This window comes from Cervus elaphus, chromosome 9, assembly GCF_910594005.1.
Source record: "Cervus elaphus chromosome 9, mCerEla1.1, whole genome shotgun sequence".
NCBI classification, from domain to species: domain Eukaryota; kingdom Metazoa; phylum Chordata; class Mammalia; order Artiodactyla; family Cervidae; genus Cervus; species Cervus elaphus.
Window position 1 is genome coordinate 108931926 of NC_057823.1, and position 10641 is coordinate 108942566.

The 10641-nt window shown below is 46.2% G+C and overlaps 1 non-coding gene across 1 annotated transcript; it reads right to left on the reverse strand.

The window, feature by feature from the left end:
• Positions 1-385: 385 nt before the first annotated feature.
• On the reverse strand, positions 386-458 carry TRNAG-GCC. Its single transcript has one exon. It is a non-coding gene; the product is annotated as a tRNA-Gly (tRNA).
• Positions 459-10641: the final 10183 nt, after the last annotated feature.

Genomic DNA, 10641 nt, shown 5'->3' on the forward strand with positions numbered 1-10641 from the left:
CTCTGGGTTATCTCTTAAGATAAACTATTTTTTCTGATTAGACAGACACAGATTTAAATGGAGATGTAAGGTTGCTGATTATTCCATCAAAACAAGAAGTCTTACAGCACTATTGAGGCATCATGATTATTTTTTAAAAATCTATTCTTGTTTTATAATTTTTAACAGTACTTCTTTGTTTATTGGTCTGCTGGACTTTGTTGCTGCAGGGGCTTTTCTCCAGTTGTGGTCCTCGGCTTCTCATGGCGTTGGCTCTTCTCATTGTGAGTGTGGGCTCCAGGGCACACAGGATTAGGAGCTGCGGCGAGAGGCTTGCGGCTGTGGCTCCAGGCTCCAGAGCCCAGGCCCGGCAGTTGTGGCTCCTGGGCCCTGCGGCCCATGGGATCTTCCTGGACCAGGGATCGAACCTGTGTCTCCTGCACTGGCAGGCAGATGCTTTACCACTGAGCCACCAGGGAAGCCCCTAAAAGTCTATTCTTTATGTTGTCCCATTCCTTTCTTTGTTTTAAGTCTCTTTTCTTTCTCCTTTTACTGAGAACTTCTTAAGTGGACAATGACTTCTCTATTTCTCATTCCCATTACTGGTCCTTTCTAAGTTATCCAGCCATCCTCTTCCATTTTCACTTAAAAAACCAGAATCATGTGTGTGTGTGTGTGGGGGGGGGTTATGTATATGTTTATTTACTCTACAAGGCAGTCTTTGTTGTGAGTCTAGCCGTTCTTTAATAAGCTTTGGTTTTGAATGACTGATTGGCTAGGTGAACTAGACAACCATAAGACATGGATGAGGTCCAAGTATACGATCCTGCTGAAGGAAGAAACAGAACAGGCTCCATCTTGAAAGCAGGACTCCATCTTGGGCTGGACTGTGGACTTCGAGCTCTATGCCCAGTATCTATGGAAACGACATATCAACGGGAAAACCAGGTCCCCGGATGGAAGAGCCCCAGGGCTCTCTGTGGCTAAAAGAATACCCTGATTATCTGCGTAACCAAACAGAATCATAAGTTCTATTATGCTTATTGATAACTGTCCACTGTTAACTACCCAGGCTTAAGGCATGTGAATCACGGGTTAACTTTGATTGTCAGGGAATTTGGGGAGGTGGGTTTGTGCACGTACACTTAGGGTGTATAAGGTTTTCACAAAAACTGGTCGGGGTCCTTGGCTAAGAGGAGACTCTGCCTGGGGCCCGCTGGTGTAATAATAAACTGCACTCCACTATCTCCATTGTCCTTCTGAGTGAGTTTGTTTCCTGGAATGAGTGGCTAACACTGCAACTAGACAGAATTTTTTTTTTTAATCTTTTGTTTCAGCCATTGCTACCCTGTGTCTATGAATTTCTGGGCTGAATTTACCTAATTATTGCTTCTCTTATGTGGAAATGAGAATATTATTTTTGGGATGTAATGCTTACTGAAAGAGTCCCTGCTGCACACCAGTCTCACAGCCTTTCTGTTTTCATTTGTTTTTAATTGGAGGATAATTGCTTTACGACGTTGTGTTGGTTTCTGCCACGCGGCAGCAGGAACCAGCCATGGGTGCACATATGGCCTTTGCCCCGTGAACCCCCAGCCCTCAGCCCCGCTCCCCCTCCTCCCCTCCGAGCTGTTACCTGGCTGAGCGCGGCACTGTGGGCCGCTCTCCGCCGGCTGGCTGTCCTACTCGCGGTCACGTGTATGTTTCAATGCTCCTCTCTCAGTTTGTGCCCGAACTTCCCTGGTGGCTCAGACGGTAAAGCGTCTGCCTGTAAGGCGGAAGACCCAGGTTCAATCCCTGGGTCAGGAAGATCCCCTGGAGAAGGCAATGGCACCCCACTCTAGTACTCTTGCCTGGAAAATCCCATGGATAGAGGAGCCTGGTGGGCTACAGTCCATGGGGTCCCAAAGAGTGGGACACGACTGAGCGACTTCACTTTCACTTTCACTCCTTCCCCAAGTGTGTCCACAAGCCTCTTCTCTGTGTCCGAGTCTCTATTCATGCCCTGCAAATAGGCTCATCAGTACCGTTTTTCTAGATTCCATGTATTTTCATTAACTTACAATGTTTATTTTTCTCTTTTTGACTTACTTCACTCTGTGTAACAGGCTCTAGGTTCATCCATCTCACTAGAACTGAATCACATTTGTTCCATTTATGGCTGGGTTGTATTCCATAAAGTGCTGCACTCAATACGTCAGCTAATTTGGAAACCTCTGCAGTGGCCACAGGACTGGAAAATGTCAGTTTTCAATCCAATCCCAAAGAAAGGCAATGCCAAAGAGTGTTCAAGCTACCAGCCAGTTGTACTTTCTTTGACTAGTAAGGTTGTGCTCAAAATTCTTCAAGGTAGGCTTCAGCAGTACATGAACCAAGAACTTGCAGATGCACAAGCTGGCAAGCTGGGTTTAGAAAAGGCAGAGGAATCAGAGATCAAATTACCAACATTCATTGGATCATAGAGAAAGCAAGGGAATTCCCGAAAAGCATCTACTTCTGCTTCATTGACTCTGTGAAACCCTTTGATTGTATGGATCACAACAAACCGTGGAAAATTCTTAAATAGATGGGAATACTAGACCATCTTACCTGTCTCCTGAGAAAATTGTATGCAAGTCAAGAAGCAACAGTTAGAACTTTACATGGAGCTACTGACTGTTTCAAAATTGGAAAGGAGTACAACAAGGTTGTATGTTGTCACCCTGATTACTTAACTTCTATGCAGAGTACATGATGCGAAACGCTGGGCTGGGTGAATCTCAAGCTAGAATCAAGATTGCCAGAAGAAGTACCAACAGCATCACATATGCAGATGATACCACTCCAGTGGCAGAAGTGAAAGGAACTAAAAAGCCTTTTGATGAGTGTGAAAGAGGAGAGTGGAAAAGTTGGCTTAAAACTCAGCATTCAGAAAACAAAGATCATGGCATCTGGTCCCATCACTTCATGGCAAATAGAAGGGGAAAAAGTAGAAACAGTGGCAGACTTTATTTTCTTGGGCTCCAAAATCACTGTGGACAGTGACTGCAGCCACAAAAGTAGAAGACGCTTGCTCCCTGAAAGAAAACCTATGACAAATGTAGACAGCATATTAAAAAGCAAAGACATTGCTTTTCTGACAAAGGTCCATCTAGGCAAAGCTATGGTTTTCCCAGTAGTCATGTATGGATATGAGAGTTGGGCCATAAAGAAGGCTAAGTGCCGAAGAATGGATGCTTTTGAACTGTGGTGTTGGAGAAGACTCTTGAGAGTCCCTTGGACTGCAAGGAGCACAAATCTAATGGATCCTGAAGAAAATCAGTCCTGGGTGTTCATTGGAAGGACTGATGCTGAAGCTGAAACTCCCATACTTTGGCCACCTGATGCGAAGAGTTGACTCATTGGAAAAGACCCTGATGCTGGGAAAGATTGAGGGCAGAGCAGGACGAGGGCAGCAGAGGATGGGATGGTTAGATGGCATTACCGACTCAATGGACATGCATTTGCGCAAACTCTGGGAGACTCCCAGGTGGCGCTCGTGGTAAAGAACCCACCTGCAGTGCAAGAGCCACAAGGGGCAGGGTTTCAGTCCCGAGGTGCCCCGGCAACCACTCCAGTATTGGCAGCCCACTCCAGTGTTCTTAGCTGGAGAATCCCATGGACAGAGGAGCCTGCCACGGGTTGCAAAGAGTAAGACACAACTTAGCAACTCAACAGCAGCAGTATTCCATGTTATAGATGTGTGTGTGTGTGTGTGTGTGTGTGTGTGTGTGTGTATACCACAACTTCTTTATCCATTCATCTGTTGATGGACATCTAGGTTGCTTCTCTGTCCTGGCTATTGTAAGTAGTGCTGCAGTGAACACTGGGGTACAGGTATCTTTCTGAATTATGGTTTTCTCAGGGTATATGCCCAGTAGTGGGATTGCTGAGTCATATGGTAGTTTTATTCCTAGTTTTTTTTTTTGTTTTTTTTTTTTATTCCTAGTTTTTTTAAGGAACCTCTATACTGTTCTCCATAATGGCTGTATCAGTTTACATTCCCCTTTCTCCACATCCTCTCCAGCATGCATTCATTGTTTGTAGATTTTTTAATGATGGCCATTCTGACTGGTGTGAGGTGTTATCTCTTTGTGGTTTTGAGTTGCATTTGTCTAAGAATAAGTGATGTTGAGAATTTTTCCGGTGTTTATCGGCCATCTGTACGTCTTCTTTCTGGGCTTCCCTTGTAGTTCAGTCGGTACAGAATCTGCCTGCATTGCAGGAGACCGAGTTTGATCCCTGGGTCGGGAAGATCTCTTGGAGAAAGAGTTGGCAACCCACTCCAGCATTCTTGCCTGGAGAATCCCATGGACAGAGGAGCCCTGCAGGCTGCGGTCCACGGGGCCGCAAAGTCAAACACAACTTAGCGACTAAATGACCACTACGTCTTCTTTGGAGAACTGTCTGTTTAGGTCTTGTGCCCATTTTTTGATTGGGTTGCTTGTTTTTCTGATGTTGAGTTGCATGTGGTGCTTGTATATTTTGGAGATTAATCCTTTGTCATTTGCTTCATTTGCCATTATTTTCTCCTATTCTGAGGGTTGTCTTTTCACCTTGTTTATAGTTTCCTTTGCTGTGCAAAAACTTTTAAGTTTAATTGGGCCCCATGTGTTATTTTTGTTTTTATTTCCCTTACTCTAGGAGGTGTGTCAAAGAGAATCTTGCTGCCATTTATGTCAGAGTGTTCTGCCTGTGTCCCCCACTAAGAGTTTTATAGTTTCTGGCCTTACATTTAGGTCTTTTATGCATTTTGATGAGTCACATAGCTTTTAGTACTCCCCCACCTTTCCACCCCACACATTGGTTCTGTTCTCTGAGCCTTGGAGTGGAGTTCGAACATGTGGCAGCCTCCATGAATGGTACTTAGAACTATATTGCTGTTTTGAGTCTTTAGTTCACACTTTAGTTCTTTTTTTTTTTTTTTGTTAAACATTTCTGTGTCTTGAAGTTTTACTGGAAAGAAAAATGTGTTTTATTATTGGCTATCCCTAAAACTTTATGGTCTATGCAGTTCTTTCTAGTGTTTATTTTCATTATCTAAAGACAACAGAAAAGAGCTTTTGAAAATAGAGACAGGCACCTGGTGGTTTGTCTCCATCCTGTTAAAGAACTTATTACGTTTATCTGGTGAACTTGCTGGCAGAATCAAAGCATAGACTCTGTAAAACTCATCAACACAGTAGGCAAAAAAAAAAAAATCTTATAATAATAATAATCTTATAAATAATGTGAACTTATTTAAAAGCCAGTATACAGGTGGACTGCCTAGGGAAATAAGTTGATACTGTTAGGTAGTTAGAATAGGAAACAGGAGTCCAGAATGGCAGTGGCTAAAAGACAAGGAAGGGAAAAGCCTGTGGAAATAGAACAAAGGAAGGTCCGAGGACCAGAGTGAGGATCTCAGGTAGAACAAACAGCACTCCTGGCTAGCCCCATTTACATAGGGCAGGCCCGGGGGGAGGAAAAACATATAAACAGAGGAGCCAAAGGGCTGGGGATCTCTCCCTCTCTCCCGCACCCTGGTGCTCTCTTCTCTTCAAGTCTTTGGGTCAACAAGCCCTCACGCCTTGAGGATGGATTTTCCTGCTATTATCTAAATAAAATAGAGCTGTAACACAGAGCTGTAGCACTGATTTGTCTAAGAGCTATAACAGGGTCCGTTCTAGACCTGAGAGCTATAACACAGTCTATCCAAGACCCGAGAGCTGTGACATGCCAAGGGCTTGAATGTCCCTCACTCCAAATCTTTGTTGTGACGAGACAGAACCGAGGAGCATACACTCGCCTGACAATACCAACAGGGACTTTAAGCTTCCTATCTCAGAGCTGGAATCTCCAGATAGGACTGATGGGCTGGGTATTTTGTTTTTGTTTTTTCTAGATTGTGCCATTGCTGATGACATTCAGGATCATAATTCAGTGTTGTTAAAACACCATGTTATTTTTGATAAGAATTAAGAAGATAATGAGAAATAGAAGGAAAGGAAAGACAAATTAAAGGGAGGGAGGGTGAGAAGAAGAAAAGACTGAAAATAGAAGGAGACTCAGAGGAGGAGAGAGAGAGGGAGGAGCAGGAGGGGAGCTCAGAGGAGGAGAGAGAGGGAGGAGCAGGAGGGGAGCTCAGAGGAGGAGAGAGAGGGAGGAGCAGGAGGGGAGCTCAGAGGAGGAGAGAGAGGGAGGAGCAGGAGGGGAGCTCAGAGGAGGAGAGAAGGAAGGAGAGCAGGAGGAGAGCTCAGAGGAGGAGAGAAGGAAGGAGAGCAGGAGGAGAGCTCAGAGGAGGAGAGAGAGGGAGGAGCAGGAGGGGAGCTCAGAGGAGGAGAGAGAGGGAGGAGCAGGAGGGGAGCGCAGAGGAGGAGAGAGAGGGAGGAGCAGGAGGGGAGCTCAGAGGAGGAGAGAAGGAAGGAGAGCAGGAGGAGAGCTCAGAGGAGGAGAGAGAGGGAGGAGCAGGAGGGGAGCTCAGAGGAGGAGAGAGAGGGAGGAGCAGGAGGGGAGCTCAGAGGAGGAGAGAGAGGGAGGAGCAGGAGGGGAGCTCAGAGGAGGAGAGAAGGAAGGAGAGCAGGAGGAGAGCTCAGAGGAGGAGAGAGAGGGAGGAGCAGGAGGAGAGCTCAGAGGAGGGGGGAGAGGGAGGAGCAGGAGGGGAGAGAGAGGATGAGACAGGCAGGAGCAGGAGGGGGAAATGGGGGGAGAAGGAAGAACGTCCAGAGGTGAGAACTGTATTCTCACCCAGTTCCACATGCAGGTTTGTCTGCTCGTTAGCCTAGGCTGCCTTATATAATTTCCAGAATAGAAAGAATTGGACTATTTTATAATATAATCCCCAGCTCTATCCTTGGCTAGCCTTTCCAGCTTTAAACAAGGGAAATTGGCATAGTATATTAGGATCTTTGTCATTCTTCCTAGGAGAATCTGATTTGGAGATGTGTATGGTCCAAGAAGTTATTTCAGATCAAAGTAATTTAATTTTTTAACTTTGGGAGTATGTTGTATTAAAACAAGGTTGGATAATACATCTGATTAGTTGGAATGCTCTGGCTCTTTCAGACAAGAAAAGCTGTGTGTTCTATGCATTGGACTGTTTTGAATATCGTTGCTTAAGAAGTATGTTGAACTGACTGAGAGGCAAGGAGTAGGACTTGCACACTCAGGCCTCAAGTTTAGTAGTTCTGTGGCTTTGGGCAACTCACCTAACCTTCTTGGTTCAACTGAGAGTGTATACTAACTGAATTAGTTCCCCTCAGCTATTTGCCATGAAGTGATGGGACCAGATGCCATGATCTTAATTTTCTGAACGTTGAGCTTTAAGCCAGCTTTTTCACTCTCCTCTTTCACTTTCTTCAAGAGGCTCTTTAGTTCTTCACTTCCTGCCATAAGTGTGCTGTCATCTGCATATCTGAGGTTATTGTCATTTCTCCTGGCAATCTTGATTCCAGCTTGTGCTTCCTCCAGCCCAGTGTTTCTCATGATGTACTCTGCATATAAGTTAAGTAAGCAGGGTGACAATATACAGCCTTGATGTACTTCTTTTCCTATTTGGGACGAGTCTGTTGTTCCATGTCCAGTTCTAACTGTTGCTTACGGACCTGCATACAGACTTCTCAAGAGGCAGGTCGGTGGCCTGGTATTCCCATCTCTTAAAGAATTTTCCATAGTTTGTTGTGATCCACACAGTCAAAGGCTTTGGCATAGTCAATAAAGCAGAAATAGATGTTTTCCTGGAACTCTCTCACTTTTTTATGATCCAGCAGATGTTGGCAATTTGATCTCTGGTTCCTCCGCCTTTCTAAAACCAGGTTGAACATCTGTAAGTTCTCGGTTCACGTATTGCTGAAGCCTGGCTTGGAGAATTTTGAGCATTACTTTACTAGAGTGTGAGATGAGTGCAGTTGTGTGGTAGTTTGAGCATTCTTTGGCATTGCCTTTCTTTGAGATTGGAATGAAAATTGACCTTTTCCAGTCCTGTGGCCACTGCTGAGTTTTCCAAATTTGCTGGCATATTGAGTGCAGCACCTTCACAGCATCATCTTTCAGGATTTGAAGTGGCTCAACTGAAATTCCATCACCTTCACTAGCTTTGTTTATAGTGATGCTTCCTAAGGCCCACTTGACTTCACATTCCAGGATGTCTGACTCTAGGTGAGTGATCACACCATTGTGATTATCTGGGTCATGAAGATGTCTTTTGTACAGTTCTTCTGTGTATTCTTGCCACCTCTTCTTAATATCTTCTGCTTCTGTTAGGTCCATACCATTTCTGTCCTTTATTGAGCCCATTTTTGCATGAAATGTTTCCTTGGTATCTCTAATTTTCTTGAAGAGATTTCTAGTCTTTCCCATTCTGTTGTTTTCCTCTATTTCTTTGCATTGATCTCTGAGGAAGGCTTTCTTATCTCTCCTTGCTATTCTTTGGAACTCTGCATTCCAACGGGAATATCTTTCCTTTTCTCCTTTGCTTTTTGCCTCTCTTCTCTCAGCTATTTGTAAGGCCTCCTCAGACAGCCATTTTGCCTTTTGCATTTCCTTTTCTTTGAGATGAGTTCCCTGGTGGCTCAGATTGTAAAGCGTCTGCCTACAATGCAGGAGACCTGGGTTCGATCCCTGGGTCGGGAAGATCCCCTGGAGAAGGAAATGGCAACCCACTCCAGTACTCTTGCCTGAAAAATTCCATGGACTGAGGAGCCTGGTAGGCTACAGTCCATGGGGTCGCAAAGAGTCAGACACGACTGAGTGAATTCACTTCTTCTTTGAGATAGTCTTTATCACTGCCTCCTGTACAATGTCAGGAACCTCTGTCCATAGTTTAATCTTTCTATTAATCTTTGAGTATTAAGAACATACAGTGGGCTGTCAGAAGGGCCAGCATCACCTGGGTCTCCGTGGGCTGTGTCCAGTCAGAAGAAGAGCGCCCTTACTCCATCCACCTCCTCCCTCCAGTTCTCTGTAGCGGAGGTTCCACTGTCGTTGCTGAGAGGCAGTGGCTGTCCTCGCCGAAGTCGGCCTTTATTTTATTCCTGTGAAAGCCAAGAAACAGATTTTTTGTCCTCGTCTTATTTTTGTGGCGTTTCTCACAGTCTGCTGCTTCCTGTGTCTTGAACGTACTCCTCGGATTTCTGAGACGCCGCTCTCCCGGGTTCCTCCAGCCCCGCGGGCCGCCCCTCCGCTCCGCCCTCGGCACTGAGGTAGCGCACCAGCCTCAGAAGAGACCTGTGTGTCCACAGTGCTTTCAGTTCCCAGCACACGGCCCCTTCGAAAGATCATTCCTGCCTCAGGAACGCAAACCGGCCCTGTCAGTCCGCTTCCCAGCCTCGTCTGAGCCGGGCGGGTGCGTGCCTCCAGCCCCTCCCGCCGCGCTCCGCGGCGCTCCCGCTGACCGCCGGGGTCCTCCCGCTGACCGCGGGGATCCTCCCGCTGACCGCCGGGGTCCCCGGGGGAGCGTCTCTGCGGATCCCGCTGGGCTGTGTTATGCCTGATGTCCGAATCCCCGAGCGGGAAGAGAGAAGGCTTCCAAGACAATGCAACTCGCAAAAAGGGAAGTTTATTACTGTCTCGAGCCAGGGCTTTCTGCCACAAACATCACAGTGGTGCAGGGTCAGAAAGCGCCGAGCTCAAGCTTGGTACACAAATTTATAAGATATGCAAAAGCGGTTAGTAGCTGGCTTAAGCGGATTGGTTACATGTTTGCAAAGTAATTCTATCGGTACAGACTTTCGCGGGCTTTTCAGCTCTCCCTTTGTTCTTACTGGGCGCATATTGATTGGCTGGCTCCAGGTTACCTGATGGGGGTAGGGAATCTTACCATTTCGGGGGAAGCTAAAACTTAGGTCCAGGCCGCCCGTCATGGTATTAACCCTGGCAGCCTCACATTCCCCCCCGTCTTCTTGTTCCTGTAGAGGAATCCTTCTCTTCATCCTGGGCTACCATCTGATATTGCTGCCTCAATACCATAATCTGAATGGTATTTAGACGTTCTTTAATAAATGACATTAGCCGGTTTAAAATGCAAGGGCCAAACGTGAGTGTTAATAATAGCACTATAAGCGGGCCCAGGAGGGTGGAAACTAAGGTGGTCAGCCAGGGGGAGCGTTGAAACCAAGACTCAAACCATCCCTGTTGGGCCTCCCGTTCCCTCTTTCGTTGCGCCAGCCCTTCTCTCACTTTTGCCATAGATTCTCTTACCACTCCTGTATGGTCTGCATAGAAACAACATTCTTCTCCCAGAGCCGCGCAGACCCCACCCTGTTGGAGAAAAATCAAGTCCAATCCTCTCCTATTCTGCAAGACCACCTCAGACAAGGAAGTCAGAGACTTCTCTAAGTGGCTGATTGATTCTTCTATGCGAGTTATATCTTCATCTATGGCGGCTCGTAGGGAAGAAAACCCTTGGCCTTGCAGAGATAGTGAAGCTATTCCTGTCCCTGCTCCTGCCAGCCCAAGACTGAACAAGGCTGCCATGGTGATTGCACTGATTGGCTCTCTCTTTTGTCTTGGCAATTCTCGGTCCCAATGTGAGTACATAACCTCTTCAGAGTGGTATAAGATTTTTGGCATTACAGCAACCAGAACACAGAATTCTTGACTCTGGTTAAAAACCTTCACATTTAAACATGGGGTTAGCCCAGTATGTGAACAAATCCACCAGCCCCC